We start from the raw sequence: 18,770 nt of genomic DNA, 5'->3' as shown, positions 1-18,770 counted from the left end.
GGACCAAAGCTAATAGCGGCTGCCCAGCGTGAACTTTGCATTCTAAAAAATGATTAGTTAAAAAATAAAGCATGTGAAGCACAAAAACTTGCAGATCAGCACAAGGTGCGCGAATGTTTCAATTCCACTAAAACATTTTATGGGCCAATCACTCATGGCGCAGGTCCCTTCCGCTCATCCGACGGCAACTCCCTAATTAATGATGAAGAAGGCATCCTTCAGCGCTGGAAAGAGCACTGCCATTCACTGCTCAGCAGGTCCCTCAGCATCCAGAACTGTCCCACCTCAGCTATCCTCCATCTCTGGATGAGGTAGCTACTGCCATCAAACATGAAAAATAACAGAACCTCAGGGTTTGAAGGCATCCCAGCCGGGGTGTATAAAGCAGGAGAACCTCTACCACCGCCCCCTCCCGCACTAGATGTAGCCCTCCATATGTGCAACATCTGTGAACGGCACTGCCGGTCCTGTATCAGCCTCTTTATTTACCTCAGAGCTCACCAACGAACGTGACATCCTTAATAACTCATATCATTGTATCATAGGTGGATGATCGTCATACTCGATTCCGAGTGACAGCAAAGTAGTTGTAGTAGTAGTTGTGTGTGTGTGTGTGTGTGTGTGTGTGTGTGTGTGTGTGCGTGTGCGCGCACTTAAAAATTCTTCTCCAGTATTCACACTTAGCTTAAAATGAGGGTTTTTTTCTGAACATTCTTGTAACTATTCTTGCCAGCTGTCACAACCACTACACACTTTGTCACCATCACAACCCTCTCTCACCAGCCTTACTTTACAACAACCACGATTGATACCACTACCACTAATAAAACGACCACCATTATTGAAACACTACCATACATACCCTCAAACTACCATACATACCCTCAAACTACCATACATACCCTCAAACTACCATACATACCATCAAACTACCATACATACCCTCAAACTACCATACATACCATCAAACTACCATACATACCATCACACTACCATACATACCCTCAAACTACCATACATACCCTCAAACTACCATACTTACCATCAAACTGCCATACATACCATCATCACTACCATACATACCATCACACTACCATACATACCATCATACTTCCATACCAACACTGTACAGTAACTTCCCATCAGCTACCATAACATCTAAGAATACCACCAAAATTACCATCAACCACAACTACCACAATGGCTACCTAATTCCACGCCCACCACTACCACCACAAGTAAGGAACCACAATTCCTAACCACACAACTTAAACCAATCCTGACATAATAACCACAATTTTTACAACACTTACGTCCATAAAACTACTACCATCATAAACATTCCTCAAAGAACTACCACAATCCTGCCATCACAACCTTGATATACACCCCCAGTATTACCACAACTACTAGTACAACGATCATCACTACCATCACGCTATAAGAATAGAGACTATAACAATTCTCACTGCCACTAAAACTACCACAATTACCGCTATAACAATCCTCACCTACCACTATTACCACAACAACTACCAGTGCAAAACTTCTCGTTACCAAAGATACTACCACAACTACCAGTACTATTTTCACCACTACAACCACCATCACTACCATTCTTACCTCGTACCGTAACCACAATCAACCACAATTACCACCAACTGTACCAACTGTATGATGGTCCGTTCTCGCTGCCTGCTGTACCAGCTACCTTCTGTGTCTGCTGCCTGCTACACTACCTACCTACTGTGTCTGCTGCCTGCTGTACCAGCTACCTACTTACCTACTGTGTCTGCTGCCTGCTACACTACCTACCTACTGTGTCTGCTACACTACCTACCTACTGTGTCTGTTGCCTGCTGTACTATCTACCTTCTGTGTCTGCTTGCCTGCTGCACCAGCTACCCTGTGTCTGTTGCCTGCTGTGCCAGCTACCTACTGTGTCTGCCTGCTGCAACACCTACAAACTGTGTCTGCTGCCTGCTGCCACCTGCTACTGCGTCTGCTGCTTAACCTTAGCACCCCTACAAACTGTGTGTCTGCTGCTATAACCTTGCCACCTGCTACTGCGTCTGCTGCCTGATGTACCCCACTTACTGTGTCTGCTGCCTTGTGCACCTACCTACTGTGTGTCTGCCTGCTGTCCCACCTACCTGCTGTGTCTGTGTGTTGCTGTACCCAGCTAACTCTACTGTGTGTCTGCTGCTTATAACAGCAACACCTACAAACTGTGTCTGCTGCCAGCATCCTACTGTGTCTGCTGCTTGCTGTACTACCTACCTACTGTGTCTGCTGCCTGCTATACTACCTACCTACTGTGTCTGCTGCTATAACAGCCACTTTTACCTGCCTGCTGTGTCTGCTGCCTGCTATACTACCTCCACCCTGCACCTTGTCTGCTGCTTGCTGTACCACCTACCCTCTGTGTCTGCTACGTGTGCCACCTACCTGCTGTGTCTGCTGTACCACCTACCTACTGAGTCTGCTGCTTGTGTACCACCCTACCTTCTGTGTCTGCTGGCTTCTGTGCCAGCTACTGTGTCTGCTGCCTGATGCCACACCTACCTACTGTGTCTGCTGCCTGCTGTGCCCTACATAGTGTGTCTGCTGCCTGTAACATCTACCTGTGTCTGCTGCTTGCTGTACCACCTACCTACTGTGTCTCATACAGTGTGCCACCCCTACCTACTGGCCAATGCCTTGTGCCACCTACCTACTGAGTTCATAGCACTCAGCCACCACCTACAGCCTTCTGTGTCTGTAGCTTCTGTACCAGCTACCTGCTGTGTCTGCCTGCTGTACCACACCACCTGCTGTGTCTGCTGCCTGCTGTACCACCTACCTACTGTGTCTGCTGCCTGCTGTACCACCTACCTACTGTGTCTGCTGCCTGCTGTACCACCTACCTACTGTGTCTGCTGCCTGCTGTACCACCTACCTTCTGTGTCTACTGCTTGCTGTACCACCTACCTACTGTGTCTGCTGTCTGCCGTACCGCATAATCGCCGTGTATGTTGCCTGCTGTATGTGTGTGTGTGTGTGTGACAAGTCTATACTGGGTCTCGGTCTCAGATATTCTCGATCTCGGTCTTTTGCCTGAGACCTTTCAAGACCACAAATTTATTTATTAATTTTCAGGTGTGTTAAGTTTGGGTTCAGGTAGGGAAGTTACCTCAAGACCTAGACACTAATCCACTACCTGGGTCTGGGGAACATTGACCAGAGTTTGGGAGTTCTTTGGTTGTGGTCTTTTTCATAGGCAAGGTGATCCACACGTCAGTTGTAACTCCACTTTAGTTCTGGCAGCTGTACAAGGCCAAGTTTCTATCACTGGTCGATCTGGCACTGACCATTATGACTGTGCCTGATTCTAGTGCTCCGGCTGAGTGTGTATTTAGACTTGGGGGCGGATAATGAGGCCCCACAGATACCGAACGTCAACAAATGTCAGGATCACCTCTAATGTTTTAAATAAATAGAAAAATAAAGTATCTGGATATTATCAACGAACCTGATGTAATAGGTATGAACCTAGACACTAATAGTTTAATGAACATATGATCCTAAAAACTAGTCTTACCAACAGACATAAATTAAGTGCTAAATTACTATTGGTCTCTCGGATAGTAGGTCATGGTCTTAGTGTGTGTGTGTGTGTGTGTTTGTGTAATAGTCAACATGCTCGCCTCGCAAATTTGTTGTTCCGGATTCGATCCCCGGGCAGGGTGAAACTATGGGCAAGTTTCTTTACGTCATTTGCTTCTCTCTACCCAGCAGTAATTGGGAACCTGGCTGTTAATCGATTTGCGGATCGTTTTCCGGGGTAATGGTTAGCCAGTGCAGTTGGCAAGTTAACCAGTCTTCTCGGATTATTCCTTGACACTGGGTTATGCAGCTCGTTAACTTAAGGTGTGGTTGTTGTGTTGGCGACAGCTTCTACACCTTGAACAAATTCATGCCTAGGTGACCCTAGGTCCGGCCCTCCTCGAACACGGGCAACCATTATTAGTTACGTGTGTTGGTGTATGTGTGTTGGGAGGGTATCTGTCTCCCACGGTTGACAGCTCCAGCAGGTCGTGTTAGGCCACGGCAGGTAACTCAAGGATCTGAAACAAGAATATCAAGTTTGCTAAAGTCACCCAAATTCTCATTACTGGGAGTGGCTGTCAGGCAGGCTATGTAAGACGAGGTTACCCCTTAAAATAATAAAAAGATAAGTAAATAAAATAATAATAAAAAACTCCACAGGTCCCACAACATCAAAGCGTTTTGGGTTAATATAATAAAAACTTTAATTAGTGTTCTTTAAGTTATTTGGCTCCTCTGGTCTGTGTTCTCGTAAAATAATATTAGCGCCGGGATCTCTTTCTTAAATTAATTTTGTCTCTTAACTGGTGCTAAGTCAACGTAGCTTCTTAAACAATAATCTTAGAGTAATTTTGTTGTTTTTGTTACGTTAGTTTAATGTTTTAGTTGAAGATGACAAGTTAGATGTATTGTGACGTCTTCACCTACACGAGGAATGGTAATCATGTGACCTTTTAAGAAAAGAAAACCTGTAGTTGTTTTTCATTTATCTTTTTTCTTTTTTATTATTTAAATCCAGTTGACACCTTTCATGGTCCAATGTGGAGTGCGGGGAAGGGTAAGAGGTTCAGTTACTACTATCACCACCGCTGCTACCATCACTGCCATAACTAATATCATCACCCCTACTACTACTACTACTCCTACTCCCATCATCACCACCACTTCTGCTAACATCATCACTCTACTACCATCACCAACACCACAATTATCGTCACCACCATTAATATACTATAATAATGGTTGCCCCTTGTGTTCGAGGATGGCCGGCCCAAGGGCCACCAAGGCGTGAATTTGTTGAAGGTGTAGAAGCTGTCGCTAACACAACAACCACACCCTGAGTTAACGAGCTGCATGACCCAGTGTCAAGGAATAGTCCGAGAAGACCGGACAACTCGCCAACTGCACTGGCTAACCATTACCCCGGAACACGATCCGCAAATCGATTAACATCCAGGTTCCCAATTATTGCCGGGTAGACAGGGGCAAATGGCGTAAAGAGCCCATTGTTTCACCCTGCCCGGGGATCGCTACTATTAATATCATGGACACAGTACTACTACTACTACTACTACTACCACCACAACAACAACAATCACATCATCACAGCCATCATTACCACCACCGCAACAACCACCTATCACCACCATCAAAACACACACACACACACACACACAATAACCCTTCACTAAACATAGACTCAGGTAGGATCAAGAACACAAACGAATCTTTTATGTGTCACCTCATTATTCTCATCTTTATCCTAAGACCTCAAGGTGTACAGCACATGACTGGGGTATGTCAAGGTTTAACTAATATATAAACCTCGTCCCTCCTCTCCTCACCTGGCTATGACACTGGCAGAGGAATACAAAGAGCGTGGGAGTCGTGGTTATTGGCACTCACTACTAACGATTACTCCTAAAAAAAAAAGTGATATGTTTACTTTAGTGAGTGTTAGGTGATAAAGGAGTCACTCTCTCACAGACACGGTTATCAGTACTGAGGAATCCGAAATATGTGGAGACGAGAATAGAGAAGGTGCGTTTCCTGGGTGTTTTGTGTTATACAATATACAGTATGTCTTGCCGAGTGTTGTGCTGTATGCCATTGTTTGTGTGTGGGGGGAGGAGGAGGAGGAGGGTAACGTGCCGGTAATGATGGGGGTTGGGTAGGGGGTGGGATTCTCCTCATTTTTCTGTGTTTTGTGTTTTTTTTATCGTGCTATTCATAGATAGAGGAATGTAGATCCTTATATAACACGTTGAAGACGTTTAGAAACAAAAGACAAACGTTTTCTTTAAATTCAAGTATTTATATTTTTTTAGTATACATGAAACGCAATTTGTGCATCTAATAATTACCACTGAAGAGTATAATAGCATTTCGTTGTCTAATCACAAGTTTATTTATTTTTGTCTTAAATATTTATAGTTTTCACACGTGTCTTGTTCCTTTGTACAGGTTCTTTATTATTAGTGTCTGCTGAGTGATAAATTTTGAATATTATGCCATTACTTAACCACCGCACTCTGGAGCTCTTTGGGGGAGCAACTTTGATTAGGTCTCTCTCTCTCTCTCTCTCTCTCTCTCTCTCTCTCTCTCTCTCTCTCTCTCTCTCGAGTAATGTAAGAAGAATCAAGCGAGTCAAAGTGGCTCTCCTTCACCACCACAAACAGATAGAAGTCTCTCTCATATTAACATCAACTTCACTATTTTGTTTCTACTAGGAGGTTTTGAGGCAGCCACTTGGACATTCCTAGGTAGAGGGCAGGGTGGTAGCGGCTGTGGTAATATGTGGCGGCGTGTCAGGTGTATGGGTCAGGCCTCCCAGCTATGTCAAGTATTTGGCACTATAACTTTCCTACCGCTTCCTAGGACATCCGCTCTGACACCCCCGGGACATCTGTAAGACACTACACCTGTCTACTCTGCGTCTTCATGAAGGAGGTCTGGTGTCATGTAAATTAGGATAGGTACTAGGACAGGTGTTAAAACAGGTATAGATTGTACCAGGACGGCAGGCGACCACACACATACATGATTCCAACGCCAGAATTAGGAAACACTAGCTCTATCACGTACACCTATGAGCCAGGTCCCAGGTAAAATATTAAAGTGATTTAGTTTATTGTATCCATTAAAAACCACAGTACTGAGCAGGATATACCACCGTAGTGGACATACGTTAGTGCAGGTTTAAGTTAAATTCAATAATAAAGTTGATCAATTAAAGTTCACGAAGCAACGAAAATTCTCATTTGATTTTTAGGGTTTCAACGTAATGTTTTAATATACCTGATGAATAAATTAAATGGAACTGGAGATATAATTAATGAATGTAACTTGAATGAACTAAACTATAATGTAATAGTGTTTTAAAGAAAGTGACACCACCGACGTATTAAACGGAATTATATGCGGAACAGAAACGGAATCTGATATATGAAAACAACAGAAGGAGAGTCTAAAACACGAAAACAACAGAAGGGGCATCTGAAACACGAAAACAACGGAAGGGGCATCTGAAACACGAAAACAACAGAAGAATAATCTGAAACACGAAAACAAAACAGACTGGGAATCTGAAACACGAAGACAATAGAAAATTAAAATTGAAGAGACCCAATTTTAAACAAGACATTACAGGTCAGACTCATGGGAGATTTCCGATTACTGGACTATGATTTAGTAAACGAAACAGCAGTCAACACGAAACAGCGCCCCAAAAATATAAACCCGGAGAGGAATGTATTAATATTTAGAATGGGTGACAACTACCTCACCTGATCACCATCCCTCTACCTGATACAACACAACCATGGTCAGTCAACCTCATCCACAACCACAGTTCCCACCCACCACCACCACCACAGTTCCCATCCCTCACCACCACCACAGTTCCCACCTCACCAACACCACCACAGTTCCCATCCTCACCACCACCACAGTTCCCACCCCTCACCCACCACCACAGTTCCCACCCCTCACCACCACCCTAGTTCCCACCCTCACCACCACCCCAGTTCCCATCCTCACCACCACCACATTTCCCACCCTCACCACCACCACAGTTCCCCCTCACCACCACCACATTTCCCACCCCTCACCACCACCCCAGTTCACCACCACCACACCCCCACCACCACCACAGTTCCCACCCCTCACCACAGTTCCCACACCACCACCCCAGTTCCCACCCCACCACCACCACCACCACCACCACAGTTCCACCCCTCACCACCACCACATTTCCCACCTCACCACCACCCCAGTTCCCACCTCACCACCACCCAGTTCCCCTCACCACCACCACAGTTCCCCTCACCACCACCAGTTCCCACCCTCACCACCACCACAGTTCCCACCCTCACCACCACCACAGTTCCCCTCACCACCACCACACCCCTCACCACCAGTTCCACCCCCTCCCACCACCACCACCCGTTCCCACCCTCCCCCCCACCACCACCACAGTTCCCACCCCTCACCACCACCACAGTTCCCATCCCCACCACCACCCCAGTTCCCACCCCTCACTACCACCCCAGTTCCCACCCCTCACCACCACCACATTTCCCACCTCACCACCACCACAGTTCCCACCCTCACCACCACCCCAGTTCCCATCCCTCACCACCACCCCAGTTCCCACCCTCACCAACACCACAGTTCCCACCCTCACCACCACGACATTTCCCACCTCACCACCACCCCAGTTTCCACCCTCACCACCACCACACAGTTCCACCCCTCACCAACACCACACTACTGAGCTACGTCTATCCTTTAAGTTATATTTACAAGTATTTTTTATATCCCACGAGACCATTACCATACGTTAAGCAAGTGGTGAATATATCTTGTGTGTGTGTGTGTGTGTGTGTGTGTGTGAGGGTGTGTGTGTGTGTGTGTGTGTGTGTGTGTGGGTTATGTATGTTTGTGTTGTGTTTGTGTTAATAATTGTACGGATACACAAATATATATATAAGATTATTTATTCCGCCTAATTACTCAGGTATATACAAATACCTTTCCCATCAGTTGTATATAATTCATACATTTAAAAGCCATATATTCTTGTATTTCATTAACCATACAATTATCATCCTTATTATGTTACTCTCGCATCATCACTCGCAGCAGTTCTCATATCATTAAGCAATACACCAGGTAATGTGTCTTCCCCACCAAGCTTGGCGCGGGCAGGTGAAAAATACCCAAGTCTTATAAATAAACAACACTGCCAAGGTCAGGGTTTGGGAATATGACATCGACTTCGCGGGAATTCCTCCAAATATAGCGAGCTACGCGTTCATTTACATCCGTGTGGTTTACTTGAGTTTCTATTGGACGGCCAAGAATGCCACAAGGCTGTTGACACCTGCTGACGAGGGGTAGATGTTACTTATTTACGTAAATTGGGGTTTGTAGGTGTTGTTGGTACGAGTGGTGGTACAGTGACGGCAAGACACAGCACAGTACACAAAACGCAGACGTGACACAGTACACAAAACGCAGACGTGACATAGTATACATGACGCAGACGTGACACAGTACACAGAACGCAGACGTGACACAGTACACAAAACGCAAACGTGACATAGTATACATGACGCAGACGTGACACAGTACACATGACGCAGACGTGGCACAGCACACATGACGCAGACGTGACACAATAGTACAGTACACATGACGCAGACATGACACAGTACACATGACGCAGATGTAACACATTACACATGACGCAGACGTGACACAGTACACATGATGCAGACGTGACACAGTACACAAAACGCAGACGACATAGTACACAAAACGCAGACGTGACATAGTATGCCACGACGCAGACGTGACACAGTACACAAAACGCAGACGTGACATAGTATACATGACGGTGACGTGACACAGTACACAAAAACGCAGACGTGACACAGTACACAAAACGCAGACGTGAGTTATAGTATATGAAGCAGACGTGACACAGTACACAAAACGCAGACGTGACATAGAATACATGACGCAGACGTGACACAGTACAAAAACGCAGACGTGACACAGTACACTAAACGCAGACGTGACATAGTATACATGACGCAGACGTGACATAGTACACAAAACGCAGACGTGACATAGTATACATGACGCAGACGTGACATAGTACACAAAACGCAGACGTGACATAGTATACATGACGCAGACGAGACATAGTACACAAAACGCAGACGTGACATAGTATACATGACGCAGACGTGACACAGTACAATAAAACGCAGACGTGACATAGAATATGACGCAGACGTGACATAGTACAATAAAAACGCAGACGTGACATAGTATACATGACGCAGACGTGACATAGTATACATGATGCAGACGTGACACAGTACACAAAACGCAGATGACATAGATACATGATGCAGATGTGTGACACAGTACACAAAACGCAGACGACACAGTACACAAAACGCAGACGTGACACAGTACACAAAAACGCAGACGTGACATAGCATAACATGACGCAGACGTGACACAGTACACAAACGCAGACGTGATACAGTACACAAACGCAGACGTGACACAGTACAAAACGCAGACGTGACACAGTACACAAACGCAGACGACATAGCATACATGACGCAGACGTGACATAGCAGTATACATGACGCAGACGTGACACAGTACACATGACGCAGACGTGGCACAGCACACATGACGCAGACGTGACACAATAGTGCGCACATGACGCAGACATGACATAGTATACATGACGCAGACGTGACACAGTACACATGACGCAGACGTGGCACAGCACACATGACGCAGACGTGACACAATAGTACAGTACACATGACGCAGACATGACACAGTACACATGACGCAGATGTAACACATTACACATGACGCAGACGTGACACAGTACACATGATGCAGACTATAGCAGAGATAATTACCAAAAATAAAAGCGCAACGCAGATTTTGGAAAACATTTCATTATCAGTGTTATTTACTTAAAGAAACAATAATTCGAATTCTTCCCCTAAGAATAAACATCAGAAAACTAAAGATTATAATACACCTCATTATTAAGGAGGCAACTTTTCCAAATCACAACTACAATATATCATGAACTCTGGCACCAACGGCACCTGAACAATTAATGAAAGTGGGCACAACTCCCTCGCTACCCTGACAACCCTGGGACGTCAGAATGGTCTTGAGAACGTAAAAAATTGCTCTACTCGTATAGGTATCCACTACGTCTAAACCTTTATAGGATACTGCTGAGGCATTTTCTGTTCTTTCAGGCTTCCTATGTCACCCTCGTTAAGCTGCAGATGACCGGAGACCACAATAAGGCTGTACTACATTTGTTTTCTTCCCATTTGTCATTATGCAAAACCATGGAAACGGGATTTTATTTAGTTCATACATATATCATTTTTAATTGATTATGTGTTATAACGTGCAGGATCTACGTATCTCAAAAGGTGAATTTGATGCAATGATTCACCTTGATTTTTGATTGACGTCGGTAAACTTTTCTGGTATCCGAGAGTTTCATCTGATATGTTTAACCTCAAGGCTCCCGTTACACCGCTCCAGGTAGGTTACACTGTGGAGGTAAAAGTGTAGTAGGCGGTCTACACCCTTAGACCATACCAGGTTACACACTGTGGAGACGTGAGAGAGGAGGAAGGGCCACACACAAACGCACTCACACTACACCGGGTGAAGAATATATCCGTATACTTCAACAGGTGATACTATGAAGGTGAGAGTGTGAAATGAGGCACACCTTCACACAAACCTGGCACCTTCCATCACTGTACACAAGACTGTCACTGCAGGTGTGGTAGGACAGGTATGTGGTCGTGTCAGCGATATGATCACATCTGCCACTCAGGGTCTGTGTGTTGTGTCAATGCTGCTCTCTGACACTCACAATAGTATTAAGTGCCACTGTTTGTTCCTGACACTAAAACTAGTTCCTTACACCTCACCTACTCGTCTTGAACATTTTTTTTAATGCTTAAACCCTCGGCAATAGCAGTTCAGTACATTATCTGTAACAGTTTCTTAATTCATAGTTACTTGATTCAGCCATAGTTCCTTTACTTCCATTGCAGATACTTACCTCGGCCAGTTCCTTACTTTAGTCACGATCCAGGTTAAGTCAATCAGAAGTTCCTTAATTCACCCATCAGCACCAGATCCTTACTCCAAGCACATTTTTTATAGAGGACTTGTTATTCTTTTGTTTTTGTTTTATTCCGAGTGTCCTATAGGAATACCATCATCTATTCTAGCAGCTCTCATAACACAGAGTAGGTCAATGCCTACTTACTCCCCACAGGATCAAGACTTATGCGATATCCAGCACCAAATGCATTATTCAGCACTATACACGTCACCCAACACTATACACGTCACCCAGCATCATACACGCCACCCAGCACCATACACGTCACCCAGCATCGTACACGCCACCCAGCACCATACACGTCACCCAGCATCATACTCGTCATCCACTACCAAATACGTCACCCAGCATCATACACGTCATCCACCACCAAATAGGTCACCTAGCATCATACTCGTCATCCACTACCATATACGTCACCCAGCATCATACACGTCATCCACCACCAAATAGGTCACCCGGCACCACAGGCTGCCAATGTATCCCCCCAAAAAGGTCATGGCAATATTAACCTATAAACTATTTACAGTACTTATTTTATAAATGACTCTGATGATATGTTTACACACATTCATTGGCTCCATAGTGTTTTTCTTTAGTTTTAATTAAATTAACATTATCGCCTACCCAACGCTAACCATCCAAGTACTATGTGTGAAACGCCAACAACACTCCCAGTAGTTTGCGACCGTTTCATTGACACAGGCCACAAGGACCAAGATCCAAGGAAGGTAGAGTAAGGAACCTCGACAGCCCATACAGCTGCGTGCCGCCAAAAAGTAGCATCAAATCACTAGCTGGGCACTGAGTAGTTGGGTCGGTCACCGATAGATAGCGTCACCATCGCGTGAGTGTCGTCTGCAACAAAGATTGTTTTGTTATATGACGTCATCTGGCTGGACATTCAAGATTCGTTCAGTGTGACAATAACAAGGTTACAAGAAATGGCTCCACGTGGTTGTCATGGTTGTGTTGTTTGTAGGAAGGACAAGAAAAGCCACAGACATTTAAATTTCCATCGCTTTCCTAAGGATAAAGACCGGTAAGATTATAATATGTCATGGAGATAAAGGAGTTCAAGTGTAGTTACTAGTTTAAGTTACCATGGCATTGGTCACTGACAGTGGTGTCACTGAATATTAGTAATTGACAGAAAATTAAGTTTAGATCTTCATTAAGCTTAATCTGAAACTTCATGCCAAACCTATAATATGCTAATCTAAACATTTTTCGTTTGGTCAAGACAAGAATATGTATTGGAAACGCAATTACTGACAGTGATAGTATTTATTAATTATGAGTATACAATATCCCTCATAGCAAATGTTAAACACCGATGTGGTGAGATGTGTCACACTAGAAACTATTAACAGACACATAGAGAGTATTAAATCAAGTGAATGTTATGCTTTTACTGATGGTTCTGTGCAGACAAACACAGGTAGAACAGGCTGTGCAATTGTAATATATAAAGAAAAAGAGATGATAGTGTCAAACAAACAAAGGCTGAACAACTGGGCCAGCACAACACAAACTGAACTAACTGGAATCTACTTAGCCACAGACTACCTCAAAGAAAATGGAGGTGGGGTGATATTCTGTGACTCTCAAAGTGCTTTGAAATCAATGAACAGCCCGTCAGGCTCTATGTTTAAAATTGCATGTGATATTAAAAGGAATGTGATAACTGCCAATGAGAACAACTTTCGTATCGAATTTGTGTGGATTCCGTCCCATGTTGGAATCAGGTATCATGACCGTGCTGATAGACTGGCCAATGAGGCATGTAAGAAAGAAAATGTTGACCGTGACCTTGGTCTGTCCAATGCTGTAATTAAAAACATTCAAATCAGAATCATGAACTCTGATCTAGAAGAAGTGAGAAATGCAGAGAGACCTGACAGTTGTAGCATTAGTAAATATGACAAATTTTGTAACAAGAGGTACCGGTATGGCCAGCATAAGGACAGAACCAGACAATGTGATGTAGTCGTGGCCAGAATTAGGCTAGGATACAGACACATCTGGCAAGTTAGTAACGCTGTACCCATACCGGAACACTCAGCATGTAAACTTTGTGATAAACCTTTAAAGCATACACTTGAACACTATATTATTGAATGTGACACTGTCAAAGACTTCAGGCCACCTGACTTATTGTATCTTGAACTATGTAATTACTTCATTGAATCAGGTGTGCTTGAGGACATTCTTGCTGTTTATCCCAAATTTGCTAGCCCACACTGATTAGTCTTCAATTAGAATATGACTCCAATGTATGTGATCCACTGACCTATATGTGCTGCTGGTGAATGTGATGTATTTCCTTCTTTGTGTACGAACCTCTGTCCTGCATGGCAGTGAACAGTGGCATTACCCACATGAATCTGACCGACGTATATGTATGTATGTGTGCGTGTGTGTATGTATATGTACATGTACATGTGTATGCGTATGTATATATATATATGTATGTGTGTGTGTTTACATATATGTATATGTACTGTCAATGAATATGATGCATCTCTTTGTGTACGAACCTCTGTCCTGCATGGCAGTGAACAGTGACATTACCCATATGAATCTGACCTCTATACATTTATAGTTGTTAATGAATATGATGTATTTCTTTGTGTATGAACCTCTGTCCTGCGTGGCAGTGAGACGTGATACCACCCTCAGTGTCAAGACCTGACTGAATTACTCAGAATAGGCAAACTGTACTACAAGCTCTGCCAATAAATTTGTTAAACTAAAACCTCAGTGCAAGAAGAGGTCATGGTAGTCATGATACTGATAGTAAAATTTAATACCACTGCAGTATATTCGTTATTTACATTGTTAACACTAATATGTAAACAATACATGATGCGTTTTGAGAAAATATTGGGTAATGAAAAGGATAAAGAATTTGATTTAATAAACATCCTTATACATATAAAAAAAATTGCTCTGATACATGTTATGGTGAATCAGCCCTTGCTGTAGTTATTGTTACTTTATATAATAGAGTACATTATAACATTCTTGTTTACCTTTATACCTCTACAATCCGACAATAGTGATCTTGTAAAAAATGTGTTTAACCATGAAAAATACCCGGGACCGTAATTTCAGTCATTTTGGAATGAATGACTTTTTACAAATGCTAATGAGGTTAGGTTTTTCATATATATATATATATATATATATATATATATATATATATATATATATATATATATATATATATATATATATATATATATATATATATATATATATATATATATATATATATATATATATATATATATATATATATATATATATATATATAAGGTTATACAGTAAATACGTTAAGGTTAATATACTGTAGTTAACCCGCTATACGGCATCTTTCGTTTTCTGCGAATACAGCCTTATTTACGTCGGTCAGCGCTAGATGGAGTAGCGAACGGCGGCACTGAAAAATACACGTAAAGTACAGGGAGTTTAGCTTCTTTACTCTACTTTCCTTACCAAGGTATCATAGTTCAGCACGGTGTACCACACGTCCGAGAGGCAGCACCTCCTCTCTTTGCTTCGGTTTTGACTGCTGCGGTTACTTATGATATCGACCACAGCTTCAAGCGGCTGACGGTGGCGACGACTATGTTACGAGGTCAATGACGAGTTGTGCTTGCCGGCGAAGGGACGTAGGTACACTTGGTAGTCAGGGTATGTATGTCGGTAGTCAGAGCATGTACGGCTCCTCATGCAGAGGCGGATCCATGATTTTAGGGGAGGGAGGGGGTGGTGAGTTCGGATATTGACGAATGACGGTCACATGGGAGATTAGATTACGTTAAGTGTGCTTGGGTGTGGTGGCCAAGTTATCTAGCCCGCCTACAACTCTTACTATACATGACTTGGCGTTTTTACCTCTATGGTTACCAGCAGACGATGTTCTAGTAAACTCTGGGAACCCCACAGGAATAGGAACATGGCACGTGCTTAAAAGTGATATTCCTTCGTTCAACATGATTCCAGGCGTAGGTCGTGGTCATTAGTGACGACGATGACTTCCAGAACCCCTTATCCCAAGTATGGATAAGTCCATAAGGTTGCAGCCACTATATCCACACTGTCCTTAATAGTGGACCAACCACAACTAAAAAATTTACTTTGAGCGGCATTTTTTGTTAATCGCTGGCACCCATACTAAATCAATGTACAGTCACGTTCAAGATTCGTCGAACACTGCTGGAGACAGCTGGCAACTCAAGGTCGTTTGTTTACTATACTACGTAGTAAAAATTATGAATGAATGTAAAAGTGATCGGTGATTGGTTACTTAGTTCCCCATTGATTAATTAATGGTTGGGCTTTGTTGTTTCACATTATATTATGCCTTTCTGCTAGTATATACTGTTAATTTGATTTTAAAATGGATAGAGCAATGAGCCAACCTATATGAATTTATATTTAGATAAATAAACATAAGTAAAAATCGGTAAGTATGTTAAAGAACATCATGCATCGGGCACAGCTGTGTGTAGGCTGTTTATGAGGTTGGCTGTTTATCATTAATTTATACTAATATTGTCTTCAAACGTTTAATCCCTTTCGGGTAATTAATCCAGTTGTACTACACCGATGCTAAACAAAACTTCTTTCTAAAGACGCTGATTTCTTGCAACACAAACTGGTGTTTTACTTACCTGTGTGTGCGCGTGCGCATGTGGAGTGTATGTGTGTGTGTGTGTGTGTGTGCTCATGTGGAGTGTGTGTGTGTGTGTGTGTGTGAGTCTGTGTCTGTATTTAATAATGACGTTGTTCAATTGAAGGTGATGGTAATTAATCTTCCGTCTGATGGTGTGAATTAGTACTGTAGCATATGCCTAATACTTTTACAAGCCATTATCTAGCAATATCATTGTCATTACAAGACTATGAATATTGTCAGCAGTAAATGGCATTTCTTTCGTTGAGTGACTCTTTGTGCCCCCCTCCCCCCTAAATCCTTGTTTCTGAATTGTGTCGATTACGTCACGTTTAGTCTGGTGTCTTTAAAAAAAATATTAAAATTTTTCCAAAAATGTGCATGATGTATTATAAATTTGTATCCTATTTATTTATTTATTCGTTTATTATTTATAAATGCCTATTAAATATAAATATAACGCTGACGTTATTGGCGGGAAGGTGGGGGAGACAGAGGTGTTGTCAGTGCTGACTACCCTTCCACTCCCTCAATTGTAGAAGGACCCTGCCAACATGGAATACCACACGCAGAAAATCACTGAACGTGGACGAATAATCGGCATGAAAGAGGCTGGGTTTTCACTCACTGAAATTGCACGAGAATTGGGTTTTTCTCGGTCAACTGTATATTATTGGATTAAGCGATGGGAAGAGGAGGGAAGTTTAAAGGGCCACCACAGGACGGGAATGCCGCGCAGAACAACACTTGCACAAGTTGAAGCCATCCGGAATTTCGCTGAGGCCAACCCCTTCAAGACTTTGTTTTCAATAAGAGATGATCTACAATTAAATATTTCCCCTTTAACAATCAGGCGAAGACTTCACGAAGGAGGCATTCACCATAGAACTCCCGCCACTAAGGAGAAGTTAAATGAGCGACATCGCGAGGGCAGGTTGCAGTTTGCTCAACGGTATGCTGAAGAAGGCTTAGATTTTTGGGGAAGAGTAATATTCACCGACGAAAAAACTTTCGCATCTACCTCTCACGGAAGGTTGCATTGCTGGAGGAGGAACAACACCCGATATACTAGACAACAAGGAGTGGGCATGTGACTTGCAATGTTTGGGGATGGATATATTTGCACGGAGTTGGAGAGCTGACTGACATAGAAGGAAGATTCACAGCTGAACAGTATTTAGAAATACTCGAAGAAGTTATGCTTCCCTCGGTGCGTGCATATGCTTTCCCGTTTCCCGAAAACATCATTTTCATGCACGATAGGTGTCCTATCCATACCGCACAGATTGTAACGCGGTGGTTTGCAGAACAAAGAAATGTGCAGGTTTTAGACTGGCCAAGTAAAGGACATGACATGAACCCTATAGAGAACGTTTGAGGCAATATTGTGAACGTGTGGGAGCCAGCTGAAGAGAGAACCAGGGTGCAGCTACAGGAGCATACACACCGTGAGTGGGAGGTCCTGAGGCGGACATCGCAACTGATACACAATCACGTCGCCTCCGTTCCCAACAGGCTGCAGCAAGTAATCGAGAATGAAGGTGGCTGGACTAAATATTAATGTGTCAGAAATAATATTCCTATGTAATCAAAGTCATATACTGAATGCATCTGAATATCTGTCAAATTGTACAATAAATGTAAAGAAAACAATCTTCTTCTAATATCCCCACTTGTGCAGTATGTATTCAGGATGATTTAAGTCAAGCAAATCCTAGCATTATACTTATAATTATTATGAAAGAGTACCGTATCATATATGATAAATATATTGCATGTGAAATAATTACTATATCTACCACGTTAGTTTTTAGTTTAACAAATTTATTGGCAAAGCTTTTAGTACAGTTTGCCTATTCTGAGTAATTCAGTCAGGTCTTGACACTAAGGGTGGTCTCACTTCTCACTGCCACGCAGGACAGAGGTTCATACACAAAGAAATACAACATATTCATTAACAGCTATATATACTGTATATAGAGGTCAGATTCGTGTGGGTAATGTCACTGTTCACTGCCATGCAGGACAGAGGTTCGTACACAAAGAAAGAAAGAAATACATCATATTCATTTGCAGTATATATAGGTCAGTGATTCACATACATTGGACGTCATATTCTAATTGAAGACAAATCAGTGTGGGCTAGCAAATTTGGGATAAACAGCAAGAATGTCCTCAAGCACCCCTGATGCTAGAGTGTGATGGAGGGAGTACTGGTGATGCTGGAGTGTGATGGAGAGATTGTTGGTGATGCTAGTGTAATGGAGGGAGTACTGGTGATACTAGAGTGTG

The sequence above is a fragment of the Homarus americanus genome, unplaced genomic scaffold (assembly GCF_018991925.1).
Source record: "Homarus americanus isolate GMGI-L3 unplaced genomic scaffold, GMGI_Hamer_2.0 scaffold5589, whole genome shotgun sequence".
NCBI classification, from domain to species: Eukaryota; Metazoa; Arthropoda; class Malacostraca; order Decapoda; family Nephropidae; genus Homarus; species Homarus americanus.
The sequence above is the reverse complement of the archived record's forward strand: the minus strand, read 5'-3'. Positions refer to the sequence as shown.